The 9,637-nt window shown below is 32.5% G+C and overlaps 1 long non-coding RNA gene across 1 annotated transcript in view; it reads left to right on the forward strand.

Annotated features, from left to right (window-relative positions):
* Positions 1-9,407, forward strand: part of LOC128314732 (uncharacterized) — a 187,003-nt gene extending 177,596 nt beyond the window's left edge. The window contains exons 3-4 of the long non-coding RNA XR_008296692.1: positions 84-203; positions 5,771-9,407. This is a non-coding gene — a long non-coding RNA (uncharacterized LOC128314732). The remainder of the gene's footprint in view (positions 1-83; positions 204-5,770) is intronic.
* Positions 9,408-9,637: the final 230 nt, after the last annotated feature.

The raw sequence follows: 9,637 nt of genomic DNA on the forward strand, positions 1-9,637 counted from the left end.
TAATGATGTGCAGAAACAGCAATAGTTTCTAGTTTGTCCTTGCTTACCCAATAATGTTTGCTCTTTTCCCTGGCTTCCAACAGCAACAAGGAACTGAGAGAACTGGTAGCTCTGCAGAGGGACAGTTTTTCCGAGTCTTTTCTCCCAGCTCCTTTCGTGGTGCTGCTCTGTGAGTTGGACTGGCTGGCTTCCCAGATTACCTTGTAAGCTCTGATTTGTCCATCCACACCACAGCTTCCAAATGGTTAATTAGTGACTCTCCTCTAAAGTCCCAGTTCCTGTTTCTGCATCCATACTCCCAAGACTCTCCTATAACCATGCACAACCTATCCCTAAAAGAAATCCTTTAGCACACATTACTATTCTCAATGGTTCAGTTCCCCTATTTGAACCTTAACTTATTCAGATAGATTTTAATCACTCTATAATCCACCAACCTCAAAAATTATTTTCTACCTACAATTACTTCCTTGCAAGCATCTTTGGCCCTGTCTATGGTTTTTCCTCTGCCTGTAACACTCTTCCTACTCCTATCTGACTCGTGCACTCCAGTCCTCTTCAAGACACATATGTACATTCCATGGAACATTCCAATCCATGCCATTGACAGCATTATTCACTCCACTTTCTAAAATCCATTTATATTTGTATTTAAAAATTGTACCCACTGTATAAGTGTATGTTATCCTTTGTCTTTCTTATAGCTTTTAACAAAAAGACACAAAGATTTTATTTCATATATGCCTCTTCATACAACCACCGTCTCTGAACACAAAGTTTATTTCTTAGTTATGATGCTTTCACTAGTATTTAGCACAGTATTTGGTACATAGCATTCTCTCAATAATTTACTCAGATTTAGCATACCTTTAATTTTATCTATTGAGATAGCTATTTTAATACAGTTTTCCACTATTGAAAGTGGTCCATAATGGCTGAAGTTGATGGTAATTGCTTCTTTTTCTTTAATGTGATAGTGTATCTGTGCAAGCATTTTTAAATTCCTCATCTTATACCCTTTGTTGTCGTTGTTCCTATATGTAACTGATCTTCTCTAATAGATCATTAGCTTTTGAATGAAGTACATGACATATATAATCAAATACTCTTGTGCAATGGGGGGAAATGAACACCTTGTATGATTACGCTTATGTCTTATATGGCTTAGTTCAATTAACACATTGACTCTAGAAAATTAGCTCTCATAAGAAGATTACAATCACAGTAAACCTGTGGCTGATTAAAACTTTTAAAAATGTTTTGTTTTGTTTACACTAAAGTATCAATTACACAGGGTGTGAAATTATTTAGCTGTCAGATATAGTTCATTTGTAGCTAGCACTTGTCTTATTAGAAAAGTTTTCTCATAAATGATTTTTCCCACATATTCCTAGTATAAACTTATACTTTAATTTGTACCCCACCTTTAATAAGAGATAGGTGTCAAATGACCTTAGATAACTGCTTCAGCAGATGTGAATATTGTATGTGGACAACTCATAATTTGTGTTTTAGCTCAGTAACTCCATTACTGTTTACTAGATCATCTGACAAAAATTGTACCCCTTATTTTAGGTATTCTAATTGATGTCAAAAAGAAGAATTATTGATAATTAATGAAAAAATAATAAAAGGAGAGTAACGGGAGGGAGAAAGAGAGCCAAAGAGAAAGACATCCCTTATATTTTTGGTTCCCAGTTTGTGGGTTTCACATGCCTGGGGAGTCATGAGGTTATTTCAGTTGGTCTCTTACACAGATAATTACCAAGCATTGTCTATGTACTGTTATTACATTTCACTTGCATAAATAATCTTTTGAAGTATATGAATGCTTTGTTAATAGTATGCAAATTAATTTTAAAATATTGCTATGCTACTATTTGGTCTTTTCAAATAATGGATTTTCTTAGTGTACAAATGCTAAAAATGAAACTGTTATATTTTTCCCAGTATGTTCACTCATACTCACATAGGTTGGAAACTACTCCCTTATATCATTGTTACCAATAAATGTGGCCAGTTTGCAACGGTTTACCTTTCCAAGTTAAATCTATTTATCACATTCAATGTGAGATTGGGGCTACAAGTAGGAAACTATATGTAACTTCTTAAGTCCTTACTTATAATCTTATACTATATTCTCCCAAACTAGGTCTTCATAGTAGGAAGAGGTGTAAAGTGTCATTAAAAAAAAAAGTCAAGCTTCTTAGACTGTGAGAGACTCTAAATGAAGTAACAGCCGAGGAGTACGTGTTCAGATTATCTCTAAAGTATATTCATTGAACACCCAGAGCAGGGATTGTAAATACAATGCAAATACACTAGACTGAATATTAATTGTTTCACTGCTCTGCTTTCCTTCTAAACTCACACTCTTACTAAAAAATATTTGACATGTTTTACGTGATCCGTTTAGATGATTTCAGCATTTTCTACCACATCCCAGAAAGATGAATAAATGATCCAAATCAAAGAAGTTCTTTTCCTACAGTGATCTGCATTGTAAATAAAACACAATATTTGTTCTTCCAATATTCTTCTTCCTGTGGATGATCTCTAGCTATGGAATGGCCTATTAATTTATACTAATGGAGATGCACTGAGACATATCTATGATAGCGTGGCCCATATTTCTGTTAATATGCACATTTTTCTCTATAGGAATTATTCTATGATTTTTTCTAATTTTTTAGTAGTCATGAAGCTAAGAAAAATTCATAATTTATATGTATCTTTTGGTTGTTTGGCTTTGGTTCTCACTTTATGACAAAACCCTGGTTAAAAAATATTTAGAATGATAAATATTTGAAAGGCTTTCTGTTACTAGAAGTCAGATCAGTTTTTATTATAATTTGTTAATTGAACTAAAGATTTCAACCCACAAAGCTTAGCAGATATTTTTATGTGCTGACAGCTTTGTTAAAGCCTGAACTAATACACTTAAGAACAGAGTCATGATTAAAATTTGGCCAGTGTACTTGACTATTATGAATGTTATACTTTGACTATTATCCCCAACAGATTCAGGAAATACTATTCAGGGATCCTAGCTGGCTCTGTCGGTAGAGCAAATGACTATTGATCTCAGGGTCGTAATCTCAAGTCCCACTTTGGGTCTAGAGATTACTTAAAATCTTTAAAAAAGAAAAAAAAAGAAATACTGTTATAACTGTATTGCTACAATAAAGATTAAAGAGGTTGAAGGCTCCTATGGAGTTTGGAGTTCCTGAGTAGAGTATACAGTGAAGCATTAAGTGATAATGACTGAAAAAGATAAGGTGTGTGTGTGTGTGTGTGTGTGTGTGTGTGTGTGTGTAGATTTTATTCTGTGACTGAAATGGTTTGTTGAATGCTTCCTAGACTACTTTCATGTAAAATTCAATACACAGCTAAATCCTATTTCCCCCTTCTCTTGCCATTGGCAAGCACCATTCTATTCTCTGCTGCTATGAATTTAACTATTTTAGATTCATTATATAAGTGAAATCAATCAGTATTCATCTCACAAAAAAACAAAAAATGAAAACAAATGAAAAATTACAAAAGAACATAAGGAAACTTTTGAAGGAGTTTGATTGTAGTGATGGTTTCATGAGTGTTTGCATATGTCCATACTCATCAGATTATGTACATTAAACATTCACAGTGTTTTGTATATTAGTTATACCTCAATAAAGCTTAAGAATATGTGTATTAAATATATATGTGTATATATATACATATAATATATTACATACAACTAAGTCTGCAGACAGTACCAAAGTTTTTTTTTTCCCACAGAGATCCTACCACCCTAGGTAATCTAATGCTCCTTCCTCAATATTATCCTTTTCTTTTATGAAGTATAAAAGCCCTCAAATCTATTCAGAATGTCTTTATATCACATGCAACCACATTTTTAGATAAGGTCAGAGATGATGATTATTTAGTTGCAAAGAATTTATCTCAGAAAATTTTTAAGTTTTGTTTTAGGACTTCAGTAATAAAGCTCATGGAAACCAGAAGAAAACAACAACCTTATATTGTAATCATATACTGAAATATTTCATACTTGGCTCTAACTCAGTTAGATATATATGTTTAGGCAATTGTTAAATATACAGTGTCCCAGGTTTTATAAATATATAGGAAATGATGTTATAATATGTGAGAATGTTCTAAATAGTCACTAAACTTACATGTTAAATATGATTAAATTCATTTTTACACAATTATTATTCCAACTTTACCAGTGAATTTAGCTAGAAAGTGAATTAACAACACTTAGGTCATTTTAATTCACATGGTAAATTAATATGAATGTTTCTGTTGTTGTTATTCAGAACCAAATCAAATTAATCTACCTAATATGGCTATAACATTTGGCAGTCTGCAAGCCTACAGAGTTCACTGATTCATTTTGCTTTTATTATAATGCCATAAACATAATTAATGACAAGAGCACTTCATTGGTATATTCTATCATGAAGCGATATTGCTACACTTAAAATCCTGTTCTGGATGTCTACGTAATGTCAAGTTATATAGATTGCCTCCACTTGCCATCTTCACTTTTAAACTAGCTATTGACAGAAGAGGAGGACATTGAGTGATTTGACACTGAGTGAATGAAGCCTTTATTTGTTATTTGAAATGGCTCTAGTGCCTTGGACATAATTGGAGGTTTATGACTGGATGACAGAATTGTCAAATCTATTACCAAACCTGCCAAGAAAGTACAATTCATACTGTTTCCTTGTTGTTTTTTTCTTTCATGTAACAATGCAATTTTATAACAATCTTAGTTCCCTTCAGGGGAAATATTTGAAGATGGTCACTGGGCCTCTCTGGTTGTTAAAGGCACTTAACTTTTGGTCTCCTAATTTATTTTACTATCCCAACTATACTAGAAAGCCTAAAGAAGGAACAGCTGGAAATACTTGAATGCTGGAGTGAGATTTATAAAATGGAAAAGATGAAATATTACCTATGTAGAGACATGTATTAGGATACATGTGTCCACAATTGTAAGTATAGAACAGTTTAAATACCTTATCAAATATGAAACATGGAAATCCACAGGTTTTAAAATGATACATTTCTAATATCCTGCATAATTTATTAGAAATGTCATTTAATCATCTGTTAGCAGGTCCAGAGGTTGATTTTGTTTGCAGACAAACTTTGCTTTACCTCATTGAAAATACAAAGATCCAAAGAATGGAAAAAGATCTTCAGGCAACGTAATTCAGTGTATGGTCAGAAGAAAACAAAAAAAAAATCTGTCCAATTTAATGTCAAAAAATGCATATCATATTTATATATCAGAGGTTTTTTTGTTTTTTTTTTTGTTTTTTTACAAATAGAAACTGGAAGTAGTCATTTGATAAGACCAGAGTTCAGGATATGTGTGTTTGCACGGGGATAGAGGAGGTGGCTGAATAAGTAGAAATATGAGAAACTTAGGTTCTGGATTTAACACTTTTTATGTTGACGTTTGAAAGACTGAGACTAAGAGATAACATGTGATTCATGCAGAGTCATTGAGAGAGCTGGTATTAGAAATCCTGTCTGCTAATTAATTTATTTTTCCATTTTCCTTCATGTAAATTTAAAATTTTAATAATGGGCACTGATTTGTTGTTTTTTTTGCTAATCATTAATAAGCCTACTACTATTTGGTAGATTTTATTTCAATAAATATTTACACTAGATAATATAATTTGGGATAAAATTAAATTCAGAAAATAAATTAATATGCTATTGTTTTCTTTTACATTAAAATACACAGGAAAGAGCTCTGCTTTCACTTAGGATTTAGAAAGTTACAAGAGAACATAACTCACATGCTAACATCAAGACAGTCTTCAAAAGCGTAACTTTTCTTGAGCCCATCAGAGATACGAGATCACAAGTCAACCTGGTGAACTGAATTCCAAAGTTCAATAAACCTCTCCAAGGAATGAGGAAACAGATGAACCATTTCACCTGTGGCAGAGCACAAGCAGTGGTGAGAGTCATGAAAGTTGGTAAGAAGAAAATATGTAAAATTGTAATATATTCTTTAAAATTGAATGTGAACTATACCAATGGGGACACCTGGATGGTTCAGTCAGTTAAGCATCCATCTACAGCTCAGGTCATGATCTCACAGTTCATGGGTTCAAGCCCGTCATCAGGCTCTCTCTGCTGTCAGCACAGAGCCCACTTCAGATTCTGTCGCCCTCTCTCTCTGCCCTTCTCCCTTTCTTCTCTCTCTCTGTCTCTCTCTCTCTCTCTCTCTCTCTCTCCCCCCACCTCTTGAAATAAATAAATAAACAGTAAAAAAAAGAATACCTATGATTTCTATGTTCAAATAAATAGATGGCAAGAAAGGAATTTTACTACAGAACTAAAATCTCTTTAAAAAGAATCAGAAAGATATTTTAGATTTTAAAATTGCAACTATTGAAATTAAGATATCAATAGATTGGTTAACAGCAGAATAGAAAGTTAGAGATAATAAAGAATTAAAAGATCAATAGAAAAAATCCAGACAGAATCATGGAGATTCTGAAAAAATTCAAAGACTGTAAGGTAGATTTGATGTATATGATAGTAAATTCCCAGCCACAAGCAAGTTTCTGAAGGCTTGAGCCAACCTTCCAGAGGAAAACCAAAGAAATTTAACTGAAGGTACTCCTTTAAAATAAAGCCAGAGGAAAGGTAGGGGGAGGGGATGGGTGAAATAGTGAAGGAGATTAAGAGTACACTTATGATCTGCACTCAATAATGATGTTTAGAATTGTTGAACCACTATATTGTACACCTGAATCTAATATAACACTGTATAGTAATTAACTGGAATTTACATAAAAACTTAAAAATAGATAAAAAACTAAAACTAAATTAAAAAAAAAAACTTAATAAAAAAGAAAAAAAGCCCTAGTCTAACCCAGGAGTTGTACCAGTCAGTAACTAGTCCCACCCACACCCCTCCTGCAGGTCCCTAAGCAACTCCAGGGATATCTCCCAACAATCTGGCTACAGGCAAAACTCCACCTCATTACAGCTGAATGGATCATTTCACTGGCAAATGCGCCTGATAGGAATCCAATCCAAGTAGTCAGTTTTATATCACGAAATCCCTGATCACTTTTCCAGACAGATGAGCCCATTTCTCCTACTAATGTCCTGTGTGCAAATGGACAGCTAGAGCATTCTTTTACACAATAGCTCTGAAATGAGCAGCAAAAAAAAAAACAAAAATAAAAACAAAAACCTGAGTGTAAATAGTACATATCTCTATCTGTCAAGGGTTAGAGACAGAATGGGAAAATTAGAGTAACAGAATGGGATAATTAGGGCTAGAGTTTTCAAACAAATAAGATATGAACAATACATTTATATAATATTTCCTTCTTGAAATTCAAGTAGAATAAATGTATTCTGTTCCTTTGTACATCATAGTAAAACTAATGAATATCAAAGATAAAGAGAAAATATTTAAACAGCCAGAGGAAAAAAAAGGTATTATCCTGAAAGGAATAGCAGTAAGGCTAGAGCTGACTTTATAAGGAAGATATAGAAGCCTTGGAAAAAAATGGAGTAACTTCTTTAAAATGTTTAATAACTTCTTTAAAACAACTGTCAACATACATTTCTATTTCTTCCAAAAGAAATTAAAGATGAAATAAATAAATTTTCAGACTATCAAAATCAGAGAATTTATCACTTTTTTCCCCCTGAACTAAATACCAATAGAGTTCTTCAGGTTAAAATAAAATTATTCTGGATAAAACATGAAATGTAGGGGGTAAGGAATAAAGGACAATAGAAATGTTATAAATGTAGATAAATATAAATATTGACTATACAAAAGCAATAATAGCAGGGCACCTGGGTGGCTCAGTCAGTTAAGCGTCTGACTCTTCCTTTTGGGCTCAGGTCATGATCTCATGGTTCCTGAGTTTGAGCCCTATATCACGCTCTGCAGAGACAGCGTGGAGCCTGCTTGGGTTCTCTGTCTCCCCTCTCTTTCTGCCCCTACCCTCTCAAAATATTAAATAAATAAACAAACAAACAAATAAATAAATAACAATAGTAAATCTAGTAGAGGTTAAATATATGTAAAACTAATATGCAAGGAAATAAACAGTACATAATATAGGAAAGTAGGGAAAATAAGTGTTCCAAAGCACTGCTCTCTCATAGAATTGCCAACATTATGTAAATCTTCAATTGGAAGCTGTCCAGTGGGGTAAACTCTAGTCCCTTGTGCCCACTGAGCACTAAGAAGAAATATGGCTAATGCAACTGAGAAACTGAATTTTTAATTTTACTTAATTAAGTTCAGTTCACATTTAAATGGCCACATGTGTCTAATGGTGACTGTATTGAAGTTCTAAAGATATCTGCATTGCCCAGAAAGGGATAAAGTACTAATTCATACTAAGTTGTGTAAAAAAAAAAAAAAAAAAAATCAAAGTTGCAAATTTTGCTCTTTAGGATAACCACAAAAGAATAGTAAAAGAATCAATAACAAGCTACTAAAAGATAAAGAATTAGGTAATTTTAAAAGTGTTTAATCTTTTAAAAAGTTAAGAAATTAGAGATGCAGAGAACAGGAAACTTGATAAAAGCCAAAATAAATTGCAACATGGTAGGTATAAATCTTAGTACTTTAATAATTACTTTAAATTCACTAAATATTCCATTTAGAAAATCAAACTGCAGACTCTCTCATCTAGCCTAGTACTGACATGGCTCATGTATATGTAATTTTTCAAAATTTTGTTTAATTTAGAAATCTCAGCCATGAACGTCCCATAATATTGACAACCACAAGAACTATCTTTTCCTTTTAAACTCCAAAGCTTGATCTCCTACCATATTTTTATAATATTTTCATTGATAATTCTCTTTCCTTAATATATACTTACATGTATGTGTATTATACATATACATGCACGTATGTATGTGTTCTTTCTTGATTATACGACAATGTTTTTTGCAAGTTTTTTGTCTTCTTACATATTGCTTTACCAATACTTCACCCGTAATATCTGTAGAATAAATGAATGAAATAAATGTTTTCATGACACAATTAGTATCAATGTTTATAGATCAGAATAAAGTTAAATATAGTTAACATTACCACAATGCAGAGTATTAGTTTGGGTTTGAAAAGGCATAATGCACTTTTGTTGTTGTTATTTAAAGGCATTAAAATGTTATTCACTTACTTTTCAATTTAATAGAGATAGATAATATTAATTTCTGATTTTTAAAAAGTACATAAAACATTATATTTTACTATATTTTTATAATAATTTCTGGTGTTATTATAGTACATTACAGATTTTATAAATTCTTCAAATGTTTTATATTATGTATTCATCACAGTGGCTCTGTGAGGAAAGAGTTAATACAAGTCTTTTCATTTAATCAATGTCAAAGACTTAGTGATATAATTGGGCCCAAAATCCTGATCACCTAATTCTTAATACATTCATTCTTCCCTTTTCTCTATCAAATTCAATACTAATTCAGATATCAATTCAATACTAACCAGATAATGATCCCAGAGTCAAGGGATCAAGCCCCGCATCTGCCTCCACATGCTGAGCATGGAGCCTAAGACTCTCTCTCTCTCTCTGTCTCCCACTCGCACACTCGT

The sequence above is a fragment of the Acinonyx jubatus genome, chromosome A2 (assembly GCF_027475565.1).
Source record: "Acinonyx jubatus isolate Ajub_Pintada_27869175 chromosome A2, VMU_Ajub_asm_v1.0, whole genome shotgun sequence".
Lineage (NCBI taxonomy): Eukaryota > Metazoa > Chordata > Mammalia > Carnivora > Felidae > Acinonyx > Acinonyx jubatus.